The sequence below is a fragment of the Thunnus maccoyii genome, chromosome 23 (genome assembly GCF_910596095.1).
Source record: "Thunnus maccoyii chromosome 23, fThuMac1.1, whole genome shotgun sequence".
In the NCBI taxonomy this organism is placed as follows: Eukaryota; Metazoa; Chordata; class Actinopteri; order Scombriformes; family Scombridae; genus Thunnus; species Thunnus maccoyii.
The window spans coordinates 5,846,358-5,860,539 of record NC_056555.1 but is presented as its reverse complement, the minus strand read 5'-3'; the positions used below and the strand labels follow the sequence as shown (position 1 = coordinate 5,860,539).

General features: G+C 43.1%; 1 long non-coding RNA gene and 1 pseudogene across 6 annotated transcripts; one reads left to right on the top strand and one right to left on the bottom strand.

Annotated features, from left to right (window-relative positions):
• Positions 1-1,680: 1,680 nt before the first annotated feature.
• LOC121890492 lies at positions 1,681-10,623 on the bottom strand. 6 transcript variants are annotated; one of them, XR_006093816.1, is made up of 8 exons: positions 10,536-10,616; positions 9,954-9,989; positions 4,357-7,458; positions 4,047-4,248; positions 3,804-3,921; positions 3,385-3,475; positions 2,066-2,105; positions 1,681-1,792 (listed from the first exon to the last, which is right to left on the bottom strand). It is a non-coding gene; the product is annotated as an uncharacterized LOC121890492 (long non-coding RNA). The 6 variants fall into 6 exon arrangements; XR_006093814.1 differs by lacking the exon at positions 10,536-10,616 and having other exon boundaries at positions 4,357-4,385; positions 7,416-7,458; positions 9,954-10,358; XR_006093815.1 differs by lacking the exon at positions 9,954-9,989 and having other exon boundaries at positions 10,536-10,623.
• Positions 10,624-10,852: 229 nt separating this feature from the next.
• LOC121890488 lies at positions 10,853-14,176 on the top strand (annotated as a pseudogene).
• The last annotated feature ends 6 nt before the right edge of the window (positions 14,177-14,182 follow it).

Genomic DNA, 14,182 nt, shown 5'->3' with positions numbered 1-14,182 from the left:
ATATTATCAGTAGGCTAGATAATATCAGATGTATGTTTAAAATAATGATATAGGCTATCTTAGGAGAACCGACATAACTACAATGCATTCACTTCTACATCTCAATGGAAGCAATCTTAATAGCGAAAAAAGAACCGGCCATCAAATGAAAATAATATACAAAAATATTTTGAGCTGTAAATACGTACCATTGTAGTCACCAGAAAAAAATTGGAAGCCACCTCTACTGGTGGGGGTCCTCCACCTAAGGACCTCACACCTGCAGAGGAGCTGGGACGGAGCTGCAATCAGGGGCGCCTACTGATAGAGGGAATGGGGGAGGCGTCCTCAGATGTCATTCCCCAAGGAGCACAGGAGCCAAGGTATTGTCTGCTACCTTCCCTCCACAGGTATCAGTCTCTCAATGATAATAGCTAACAGTTGGCCTATATCTTTCAGTGAGTGGTGACACAATTTGGCTGTTGGATCCCCCACTTAACATGCTGAAGGCATACCTGACCCATGTGTGATTATTATTTTGTCAAAACACTGCATCTTATGTAAGTCTGTCTCCTTTCACATTAACAACTGCAATGTTCATCTATCTGCAGGTAGATGGCACCAGTACATTGAGGACCCTTGATGAGGACACAATATCTGCAGATACAGAAATGTCAGAGGTAGGTACTTTTTCTCTTTCACAGGATATCTGTTCAATTTACAAGCACCATCTGATTAACAATGGTGAGGGGCACCACTGAAAATCAGAAACTCGACACACAATACAAAAAGCTCAAAATAAAGAAGTTGAAGCTGGAAATTAAAACTGGAGAAGGAACTAAATATAAATTTAAACACAGCAGAAAGCCATGGTTTGGACTGCAATGCTTTTATTCTTTATTGTTTTCACAGCTTGAACAAAATATAATGAATATTAATTGAATGATTAACATATGACTTCAATACAACTTAGGCACACTCTTCTTTCTGAAATTATACATGCAACGCTTCCAAATAAAAGGGATCATTCCAAAACAGGGGTGACCATGATTAAAATGGGGATCAACTGAATCAGGTGTTCTAGTAAAGGTCCCTCACTGTTCTTCCATCCATGTGTTCCTGAAGGGCTGGGACAATGTCCTCCCATTGCTCCTCCAGCAACATTGTGGACAGCCTCTCGTGACGCAGAGTGGCAATGTTGTGAGAGACTGCACAGGCAATAATAATGTCACAGGCCCTGTCAGGAGTAACCCTGAGCACTGAAACCTTGATTTCAGCTGGCCAAACACCATCTCTATCCGTGTCCTCGTTCTTGTGTGGGTACCGTTGACAGCCCTCTCTGCGTCTGTTGCTGGTTCATGGTAAAGTGTCAGCAGGTACAGCATGCAAGCATATCCTCTGTCCCCAAGAAGGACTCCATTTAACTCCCCTGCAGAATACAATACATTTGTTCAGTATACATGACATTCTTATGGTAAACAGATTAATGATCCCCTCCACACATGCATTTATGACTTATAATAATTGGAACAATGATGTGTACCTGATACAGTTTTCCAGAAAAGAACTATAATTACCACTTTGAATTCCTAAAAATGACTACACCTTCTCCCTCATTTCAAAGTCCCACATTTATGAGTGTGCAACATATATATTACTCCAAAAGTAAAAACCCTTTGGGCAGTAACAACATTCTCTTGCCTTGTGCAAACCTCTGGGACAGTGATGATGTACGAAAGATCCTGGAATCATGGACAGAACCTGGCCATTTTGCCTCAATGTTTGATATCAGGCAACTTCCATCGCAGACCATCTGACAGCATAGAGGGTGACCGTCAATAATGTTGCACACTTTGCTTTTGCAGAGCATTAATTTAAGATTACTCAGCATGACTAAGAAAGGTTGATGCAGTGGTGTCATTCATAATGTAAAATCCAGTTTAGAATCATCTGAACATTTGTCTCACATTCCAGAATAATATTTTGGACATTGGGTCTGACATTGTGTATGAGTTCATATCAGGTCTTGCATAAGCCTGCTGCAGCAGTCAGTGCTATGACATATTTAGATAGGAAAGGAAAATACCTGATTTGTTCTCTGTACTCATGAGATTCATTGATCTGTGCTGATAAGGAAAAGTGAAACAATATCTCTGTCAGTACAGGTGCTTCTTTGTGTAAGGCTGACATTGATTTACATAATTGATTGATGTCTTCTTCAAAAATAGCACTATGGGTACTGTGAGTTTGGTCTGGTGTAAATAAAAATAAATAAAATATTACATACAAAATTTCAAAATAATGATATATCTTAATTATGTATGTTAGTGAATGTAAAAGAGTATGTAAGCACATGTTAATTAGTTTTAGACAGAGAGAGAATGTAACTTTCCATTTACTTCAAGTACAATTTTGGGGTACTTGTACTTTACTTAAATATTTTCACTTTATGCTACTTCTACTTAACTACATTTCAGAGAGAAATATTGTACTTTTTACTCAACTACTACATTTGTTTAACAGCTATAGCTACTAGGTCCTTTACTAATCACTGCTATTCTGCACTAATTGATTTTTTTCACTTATTTTAAGAAAGCATTCGTTTTGATGTCTCACTGTAGCCCCCCTTGTGTAGTCACAGAAGCACTAGTCTGTCAAAATCTGCTCCTCACTCCCTCCCTTCAGCCATATTCACATCCCAAGCCCTCTGCATTGCTTTCTGTCTCTGTCTACAGCCCCTGCTCACTTCTCAAAGGCCTTGTACTTTCCTCCAACTTCCCAGACCTGCCATCCTTGAGCTGTCCACCAGATGCCATCTGACTTTCCCTCCTTTCCCCATCACCTGACTAACCCACCCATCTACACACCTGCACCCCTCTCATCAGCCCTGCAGTATTTAACCGGCCCTTTCCCACTCACTCCTTGCCAGATTGTTGGCTTTTCTTTCTAGCCTCTATCTTCTGTTTATCTGTATTCTGTTCACCTGAAACCTGGAACGCTGTGTTAGTCATATATATAAAGGCGCAGGGCCCTGACACAGACGTCATGATTTCCAGCCACTCAGGGCTGCTGTAATGGTATACTGTGAGTGCTTCTGTGAATATGCGAGGGGGTGTATCCCTATAGTGAGACATCTCACTCATGCTACAGACAACTACTTACAACTGAGCTATCTCCACCTCAACACAACATTCACAATAGTTGTAAACAGTAAAAGGCTGCTTACACATTGATGTTATAGTAATAACAATCGAATAATATAATGTAATTTTGAATGCAGGACTTTAACTTGTTATTTGTTTTTACATTGTTGTTGTATTATTACTTTTACTTAAGTAAAGGATCTGAGTACTTCTTCGACCAGTGTTTGCTTTAAATAATCAATGCGAAAACAAAGAAACTCACTGATTATACTTCCCAGCATGCTGTCACTTTCATAATTGAGATGAGAAGTTGTCTAGCCTTTTTGGCTTTCATCTGGTGTTCTCATAATCCACTGTAGAAGAAGGAAAATATGCACAGTTTCAGGGTTGCTTTGATTGGCAAATCAAACATGATGAACTGAACTTTTATTAACACGTTTTTACAAATGAAAAATTCTTCAGGTAGTCTTAGATACTTTAAGGTAGAGCAAGGTGAAACTGCATTTTAAAAGATAACAAATGGTTAGAATAGGTCATACAACACATCTATCATTGATGAACTATAGTAAATAGATGTCTGTGGACCCCATGACTGTGTACCCTAACAGCTGCTCTGTAGTTTGGCACATATAACACTCACAATGTATGATCAGAGGCCTCTGTTGTGAGTTAAACAAACACCTGTTTTGTGCAGGCCTCTATCGAGCTACAGGTTAATCCCATAGTGCTCCACCTCAGCACCCTGACACAACTTCATGCACCTGTTGTCGTCACCAATCAGATGGGAGCATGTCCATACCTAATTTAACAAATGGTAGGGGTAAAAATTGAGTTTGCAAGACATGGCACAGGCACTACTTCAAAATGGTACAGCTGCAGTGAGTGCACCCCGAATGTAACAGCAACATTTTCTAAATGACTTACGTGTTTTGTAGCGTGAGTGCACATTGCATGTTTCCCAGTCAGCTCCTGGGTTCTCATGCTACAGCTGAGCTCACTTTATATCATTGGGGAATTTATACTGATGTTAAGAGCAGGCATCCTCTCCAGCCATCCACATAGTGCTGACCACTTCCACCTCTCCCCGTCCCATGAAATCCACAACATGGAAGAAAGGTGAGGTCATCTTATTTATTGAAGAAAAAAGATAAGACATTGTTAATTAGAATGATTATTTAATAATATACATTTAAAAAAGAATTTAAAAGTAGAATAACTTCTGATAAATACTAACTTGAGTTTTAAACCAGCATAGTTTGGCATCTTGTGTGGATAGATGAGTTGAGTCATCGAGATTTATGTGAGTAGATGGTTTGTTAAGTCAGAAATAGGGGAGATCAGTCAGGATTTAGCTGAGTGAAGTGTAGGCTACATGTTTTTAAAACAAAATAATGTAAAATGAATTAATTTAAATATTTATTACGCATTTATATAGAATCTGTGTAGTCATTTCTGTTTCTCAGTCTATTTAATAATTTTATCTTTTTATTTATTTATTTGCACATAATCAGGTGAGGTCTAATGTACAGTTTAATTGAAAATTGAATTACATGGCATTTGGTTGTGATTCAAACAAAGATCAGACACACAACTAACAAAAGCATAAGCTTTAGTGCTTATTAACAAAACGGCTGTACCCTGACCACCTGCCAAGTTGCTGACACTCATCATGACAGCTTAAGCCAGCTACTGTCTCCCTTTACCCCTTACAATAATACAAAGCAGTTAACTACCACCTAGGAGATTTGATAGCAGGCTATGGGTGATGAGCAAACCCCAGTTCCTCACAGGATACTGCCTTAATCTTGACTGTCTTCTTTGAGGCGTGCCAGGCTCGAGGCAATTTTAAACACAGCACAGCACCATCAGCCTGAGACTGGGCCAAAGGCACTGAACAGTGTACCCCCAACAAAGACTGTAATCTCCAACCAGGATTCACTTGGCGCCTACCTTACCCTTACCAGGATTTACTCCTAACCCCTAAAATAACAATTTACTGTAAATAGCTACTGTTGAAAAAAACAAAAGAAGCAAAATGCTACTTAAACACACCACTGAGAGAACCAAACAAACTCTTCCTAGGGGAATAACCAAAACAATCATTAAGGAGGGCTCAAAAGTAAATACTCCATATTTATTATTGAAAGTAAAAGGAGGGAAAAGTGCATAAGACTGTTGTGAGGAGACAATACTCATGCAGGCTGGGAAAAATTGGGCGAGGCAGCATATGGGCTTTTAAAGGCTCTAATCTAGTGTCAATCATAGGGTTGATTGGAATAATTGTACTCCAGCAATTTAGAATTGCACTTCCACATTGTTGGGGGACTCAAAAGAGACATATTAAAAGAGACAGACTAAAAAGAATGGTTAAAATCGGCGCAACAGAGGCCAAGATATCCTGACTTTGGATCAAGCTCCAAAAATGCTGGATCCTACATTCCCCATAATGCAACTGGATGGCATATTTAAACAGAAACCCCTTGCCTCCTAAATTGTCACCTCTTAAAAACCCCACTTCTCCAGTTTGTAACACAGATTGTTAAAAATCTTTTCTCAAGCCCAAACTGAGATGATATAATCAGGGTTGTTTTTTCAAACTTTGGAAAGCTTCCTTCCTCCAGAGCCACAGATGATACTGAACAACTGTTTTACAGGCTGAGTGGTACTCCTCCTAATGAGTAAACTGAACTTTTTGTGTACAATAGGTTAAATGAAGTCGTCTTGGTTGGCAGATGATTGTACTGCAACTTCCTGAAGAAGGGATCAAAAACAGGCAGGCACACAGACACATATAATACATTCTAATACAAATAAAGCAAAGGAGTTGTTGCCCATCCAATCCAAGTGGCAGCAGAACACATTTTGTCTCGATATCAGAAAGCTTGTACACTTTGACCTCTGCATCAAGCTCACAAGCTGTGTGGATGCCAGCGTCTTGTGAGTTAATTGGTTCTGTGTACAGTGGGACCAGACCTAAAAATCGTCTCAACAGAATGAAAGTTTCCTCTGTGGTGGTGTCATACAAGATGTTCTTAACCAAGCCAAACTGTCCACCAATCATCACACAGTTGTCTCCTGTACTACATTTTATTACAGCATTTTCAAGTGTGGTCCTCTTGTATTGTGTGGCTTAAGCAACATTTGGCACTGTTGGTCCATTTGAGTTTTTTCCACCAAGTTTAGCTGGGCGGTAAGATGATTTCTTCTGTGTGGACTACCTCTCTACAACATTTGGTATCTGCTGGAGAATGTGTTGTGACTTACTAACCTTTCTCTTAAAGCGGCCTAGGAAGTTTTCAAAAGGAAATGTAGACACACAATCTAATGGACCAAACCTTCTCACATCTGCCAGATAACACAGACAGTGAACATTGTACACCATCTCCTCAACCCCACAGGAAAAACCTCATCAGAAGCCAAAGTCATGCAGGTATTGATTGGGATTGTGTCGTTTGCTGCTGTTTCCACAGAAAATACCTATCACAAATGGATCCTTTTCAAAAGGGAATTTACTCAAAATTGCTTTGGAGAACTTTTAAATATAGGCAGTCCATCTATGTTCACCTGTAACATGACTGTGTCAGTTTGTGACAGTAGTCCTTCTTTGTTTTGGAGCACATGTTCCAATATGCCAAAGTGGACATACTCCCCACTGTCAGTTGTTTTAACTTCATGTGAATGTGATGTTTTCATTAAAGTTCTTGAGCATTTTTGAAGTATGGGGATGTGTTTATTTAAAATTTTAAGTAGGCTATCAACTGCATTTTGTGTCACTCCAGACTGTTACACCCACTGGCACAGTTTATCAGGCACGTTATCAAAGTTGCAACTGTCATGAGCGTCACAGAAAAAATCTTCCTCCTCCCTAAAGCTGCTGAGACATTCACCAAATCTGTCATTGCCATTGTCATCAATGTCATTGCATTTGTTGCCTTCAGTTACTGAGATGGTATCACAAGTCATTTCTTCATCATGCGTTTCTTCATAATTTGCCCCACGAGATTAATTGGGAATGGCCACATTGGGGTCAGGGTCGCATTTTTGTGGAGTTTCGAACTCACAAAGAACATTCTGGACACGCCTCTGTTTGGTAACTGAACTCAAACCTTCAAATTGTGCAATGTTCTCTACAAGAATTGAAGCAAAAAAACAGGAAGCATAAAGCCAAACTTTGCACACTCAAAACCGCAAAGACCCAGCAGGGGAGAGGTAATGTGTGGCTATCTTTCATTGTAAGAGGATGTGTTTCATCACTTAATAAATATAAACAGACTAATATTGAGTAATACTTACTCTTTAACCGATGGCACACAACAGAACACACCAAGAAAATGATCTGGGGAAAAAAAGACAACTATAATAATATTATAACACAGTTACTTGTAACTTGTAATAGAAATATTATGTAAATCCATAAAATTAAACTATAGATAGAGCAGATACTAAGACCTGCAACACCTGACCATGGCGTTTTCATCACTTTATGTAGTGATCTAAAATCAGTTTGATACCACTTACTGTGATATATTGATATTATAAATACATATAGGAGCCGTCACATTTATTCTATTAGAAATAAACCTTCATTGTACAAAATGGATTTAAATCAAGATATAACTCATTATAATTAACATAATGTTTATGGTCACACATCTGAGCCAATACACTGTTAGATCAAGGGAGAGTCAGGCATTTATTTCGATTAATCAAGACTGGTGATGAGTCTGTGTCTGTTGGGAAAAGGGAGGTTCTGTTTGCTTATGGCTTCAGAGACCTAGGTGCCGATTTACATATTGTGTACACATGGTGAAATACTTTCTGAGTTTTCGCTTATTAAGTCTCAAATTACCATTACTGAAGTACACATTCTATGTATAGTATTTTCACTTTATTTTATCTTATTTTGATTAAATGTTATCAAGTGGGTTTTATTTTCCACGATGGAGTAAGTATTAAGGCCTTTTACTGAAGTAGAAGTAGCAATACCTTTAGGTACAATTACTCCACTACAAGTTAAGTCTGGTGTTCAAAATCTTACCTAGGTTAAAGTACAGAAGTATAGCAGCAAAATATACTTAAAATATCTAAAGTAAAATTAGTCAACTGGCAGCAGAATGACCCCTGTTAGTGTCACATTATATTACTAGATTATTGTTACAAATGCATTATGTAACATTTTATGTTGTGGCTGTGAAGAAAAGCTATATTTAACTACTTTATATACTGTTAGGTAATTTAATCTTTTAAAATTGCATCGTACTCTGTAAACTGAAAATATCTTTTGTATGTAAAACCTTGATCTCTGAAGTACAATATTTACAGTGGATAAACAAGTGGATTCTTTTTACTGTCCGTTGAGTAACTTACTGTAAAGGACAAGCTGTAAGCTCCAAGTTTTGAACTGTAAGTAATGGATTATTAATGTTTCTTAGTAAACTATACGGCCATGATTGTTGTAGGGTACAGCATTAAAACGTCATGGCACCATGGCACCACAGTGGAAACCTGCAATCACACAATATTAAATACACTAAACAAGAGCCCAGTAATAAAAGGGAGCCTTATAAAATGCAAATGAGTTGTGCTTGCACTGAAAAAAGCAGTTTGCCTAAAATACATGCCTGTGCTATAAAAAAAAATGCTGTTTGTAAAGCCTGCTTATAACATTACAGACCCAGTGTAGAAATCTGACAGCTGAAACAAGAGGGTGTCATCCTGTAGTTGAAAATAACCTTAAATGTACAGGTTTTCCAGGAAGCACAGGAAAACAAGGTATTTTTACAACTTTAAAACTTTAAAACAGCTACACAGTTTATTAAGCTGCCCACAGAAACCAACTTCAACCAGTAACTATCTGGACACAGCATTCAGCTGCTGGATGTTGGAGTATTTCTGTTTGGACACCCTGCAAACTGCAAGAAATATAGCAGAAACAGCAGCAGCCTGGATAATAATACAGAGGCAGAAAATCACAGGTTTAACTCCTCCAACTGGCCTGAAATTATGTGTGAAAAAAACAGTAAATGCACTGCACACACACGGCAAGTGACAGACAGAGAGATGGTATGTGACTTGTAAAAAGGGAAGCGAGACGAAACGAGAATGGTGAGCTTTCAAGTTTCATCAGGGGTCACCATTATCACCATCAAGCACATCGTGTTTAATTAGGGAGGTGGTTTTAAAACAGGCAGTTATAAAGTGAGAACAATCAGCCACCGTCAGTAATCAATACAAACGCACATTATTAGACTGTAACCCATTAATCAAACCAATAACTTACAGCAGTCGACGTCAGCCAACCGTATCATAATGTAGGAGTTACCTGGTGTTTCTGTAGTGGTGGCAAAGCGTTTAAAAATACACATATTAGCAGCTTGAATTAAACGGAAGCTCCCTGCGCTTTCCGGGGTAATATTACGCCAAACTCCCTTTAAGAAATGACATATTAACAATTCCTTACATGTCCACAAAAACACATAACTCTAGAAACACAAGATAGAAGACGTCATATGTCGATAGTCTTCTTGCCAATCCGGCATCAATATAATCCATACAGACCAAATGTATTTCAGTACAGACTTAACATTTTGAATTTTGTCGTCTCAACTTGCTACCAGCCTTTTTCGTGGGAGATGACGGTAGGAATGAGAGGCGAACCGTTTCAAAAGTTACGATTTCTCACTTAAATAAGTGCTGGTTGGTGGATCAGATACACGCCGAATTAATCTCCGACTCATAACACTGTTAATTTACCGTCTATCGTGTGTGTGTGTGTGTGTGTGTGTGTGTGTGTGTGTGTGTCGGTATTTGAGGAGTTTTTTCGGCCGTTACCTTAGTAACTACCAGGTTTGCTGATCCCGTTTGGTGCTGGAGAGAGTCAAAAAACTTCCGATATTTAACATGTTTGATTTTATCGGAACGTTGAGACGAGAAAAAGACTGACTTAAGACAGCTCAGACTGAGATTTATGACCACCTTTAATCAAACGATCGAGATGACAGGAGCTCGCCACAACTCTAGCAAAACTCTCATTTTATTTCGACATTGGAAATTTGCAATCTAAAATACATGCCTGTGCTATAAAAAAAATATATGCTGTTTGTAAAGCCTGCTTACAACATTACAGACCCAATGTAGAAATCTGACAGCTGAAACAAGAGGGTGTCATCCTGTAGTTGAAAATAACCTTAAATGTACAGGTTTTCCAGGAAGCACAGGAAAACAAGGTATTTTTACAACTTATGAAGTTTATAGACTTATAAACAAAGTTCGGGAACCAAAGACCACGCCTTGTACGCAACCCATTTCCGCACCACAGGGTATTTAGACACACCATATCCGCTCCTCTCCCCTTTGTCTCAGCTTGCAAGCACCCTGTGACACACCAGCATAAACTTAAAACTTCTTACTCACATCATGGACCTCGAACTGCTCCTCAACGCTTCGGACGAGGACTCGTTCGAAGTCTCGGAGTCCCCCGGCGTCCGATCTTTCCGGCAGCCTCGCCTGCGCTCCTCGGTTTCCCTCATCCCGGCCTCTCGGCCCTCATCCACCGTCGACGACGGTATCGTCGAGCCCTCGATCCCCAGCGGCTCCAGGGGAAGGAAGCTACTTATTCCCGACGCTCACTCCAGCCTCGCTCGAGATCCCGGAGCCCGCCCAAGAGGAGCAGCCACCGCGCGCAGCGCTCTCCTCGCCACCGATGTACGGACCGCTCCTCGGCCCCAAACATGTCCGAGTGGACCGTCGCTCGCTTAAAGCATTTCCTCAGCCAAAATAACATTCCCTTCCACCGCACCGACAACAAGGCAAGACTGTTTCAATTATACACAAACTCCCTGCAGGACAGCACTCTCTCCCATCCATCTTCCCACGATCTTCCGGGTTCCCGACGTCGCGTGCGCGACGACGTCCGTGACGTCACGGCACGTCGCTCCGCCACACGCACACCTTCCTCCTCAGCAACCTCAGCCTCCCCAGTACAGTCTGCTTCTAACCCTATGCAGGCTCTCTCTGCTCCACAGCCATTTCCTCCTCCTACTTTCTCTTCAGCCGCACTTACATCCCATGCATATACATTCCATCACCCCAGCATCCCTTCCTCCTCTCTGGCTCCTATCTCTGCTGCTCCTTCCCTCCCGGCCGTCTCAGCTGCTCCTCCACCCGCACCAACCACGGCAGCCGCTCAGACAGCACAAACAACAGCGGGCCCCAGCAGCTCCACGAGTTACACCCAACCTGTTCCTCCTCTTTCTTCTTTTCACCCTCCCTGTCTCCTCCCCTACCCCCCGGCTCCCCACGACCCGCACTCTAGCATTACCCGTACTACAGCACCTGCACCTCCTTATCCTACAGCCTTACACACGGCCAGCCTCAGCCTTTTCCTGGCTCCCACACCTCCATCCAGAAGCTACACCCTGGCCACCGCCCAGCCACCAGTGTGCCCCCTAGCATCCGCCCGGCCCTCCCCCGTGTCTCCCACCCTCAGGCAGCAGATCCTAACCGGTAATTACATTGATCTCGCTCAACTCATTCACCCTACATCAATTAATCCTCACATCCCCAGGGAACTGCTCACCTCATCCGGCCCGTCGGAACTTAAACAGCCACTTCCTGCTCGCTCCAAGGACCTCACAGTCGCCGAGTTCGCTTTTGCGTTCTCATTGTATAGAGACATAATTTGTTCAGCCTTCCCCGACCGCAGGTCCGAGCTCGATGATTACTTGTCATTAATTCTTGACCTGGCCTTGCGTTTCGGTGGCAACGGTTTCTATACCTATCATATCCTCTTCGCCTCCCAAGCCGCCGGTCGCCTCCAACAGTTCAACCAGGGCACGTACTGGGGAACATTGGACCACGAGCTATACTGCCAAGTTTTCGCAGCTCGCGCTTCTCTGCACTGCGAAACGTGCGGCGCCCCTTCCCATCCCGCTGCAGCATGCACCCTCTCCGCCCCCCTGCCCCGCGCCTCGGTAACAGACAAGCGAAGCCCAGCCATGCCACACTACTTGCCATCGGTGGCTCCCCCACCATCCATCACCCCCAAACCTGCCTTAGATCACCCGTCCATCCTCGGCCCCCTCCCCAAAGGCACGGACAGGAGAGGGAGACCTGTCCTCTACCAGGGAGGACGGATGATCTGCAATAACTTCAACGACCTCAGTTGCAGCTCCTCCAGCTGCAAATTCCTCCACACTTGTTCATTCTGCGGGGGAGCCCACGCCAGAGCCGCATGCCCACACAACCCGACAAAGCAACAGCTGTGTAAGCATCTCAATACCCCCGTTAACATCAACGCCCTAGCCACCGCCCTACAAAACCATCCAGACACCCAGTTCGTCAACTTCCTCATTCAGGGCTTCACTTACGGTTTCCATCCGGGTCTGCAGGCTACGCCTGAGTCCACTCACATATGCAACAACTTGCAATCAGCCCTGTCTGAACCCACCACAGTTGACAGACTACTGCAAAAAGAAGTTGATGACGCCTTCATGATTGGCCCTTTCTCCAGCCCCCCTTTCCCGTCTTTCAGAGTCAGCCCAATCAGAGTGGCAACCAGGAAGTACTCTGGGAAAAAGAGGCTCATCATCGACCTCTTGTCCCCCCGCGGTTCCACTGTTCCAAGCATTAACAGCCTGATTCCCAGCCTGGACTTTTCCATGCAATACGCCACCATAGACCACGCCATTTCCCTCATCCGACTCGCGGGCCAGGGAGCATGGTTGTCCAAGGCGGACATCACAAGTGCTTTCAAAGTCCTCCCCATCCACCCCGACTACTGGCACCTCTTCGGGGTCTCCTGGAAGGGCGCATACTATTTTGCCGTGCGTCTAACCTTCGGCTGCAAGAGCAGCCCAAAAATTTTCGACTCATTGTCCGAAGCCCTCTGCTGGATTCTTTCCAACAATTATAAACTCCCATACGTCATCCACCTACTTGACGACTTCCTCACGGTCACGCCAACGTCTTCGCCCCCGTCATACGGTCTCACCACAACGACTTCCGCATTCACTGATCTCGGCGTTCCCCTGTCTCCAGAGAAAACAGAAGGCCCAAGCACATCCTTGGAATTCCTCGGCATCACCCTCAACTCCATTACACTCCAAGCATCTCTGCCTACTGAGAAACTCCACCGCATTTCTCTACTCATTCAAAACTTTCTCATGGCCAACACATGCACCAAACGTCAATTACTCTCTCTGCTGGGCCATTTCAACTACACCACCCGCATCATCCCTCAGGGCCGATCTTTCTTGTCACACCTTCTCTCCATAGCCACCGCCGTCCCATCCATCCACGACCACGTCACGCTAGACAGCGCGTGCAAGATGGAACTAAAAATGTGGCACCAGTTCCTCTCTTCCTGGAACGGCATCTCCTTCTTTTACGACGTCCACGTTACAGATGCCAATGACATCCAGCTATACACCGACGCCGCCCCTTCAGTCGGCTTCGGTGGTTACTACGGCGGCAGATGGTTCTCTGCCGAATGACCACCCGACTTCTCTTCCCTGGCCCCTTCCTCCACCATTTCAGAAATGTACCCGATTGTCATCGCTGCCATTCTTTGGGGGCATGAATGGTCCAAAAAGACCATCACCATCCACTCTGACAACAGCGCCGTCGTCGACATCCTCAACAAAGGCCGGTCACACAATCTGGACATCATGCAGTTCGTGCGCAAGCTCACATTGGTTTCAGCCCAGCACCAGTTCATCATCCGAGCACTCCACATTCCAGGCCACAAAAACGCAATCGCCGATTCACTCTCTCGTTTCATGTTTCAGAAATTCAGACAACTAGCTCCAGCCTCCAACCCTCTTCCAACTCCAGTCTGGAATTCCTTTAAAACCTTTCACGTCTCCCACGGACTCCCATTCACTTCACCGGACATTCTTACCCTCTCCTGCTTCATTACATTCTCCCACACTCAACTCAAGATCAAGTCTTCCACCATACAGACCTACCTCAGCGGAATAAATTTCCCGGATTCCCGGAGCACCATGCCCAGCCTCGTCCCACTCTCATACCTACATCCATCACGACCCGGATAACATTAA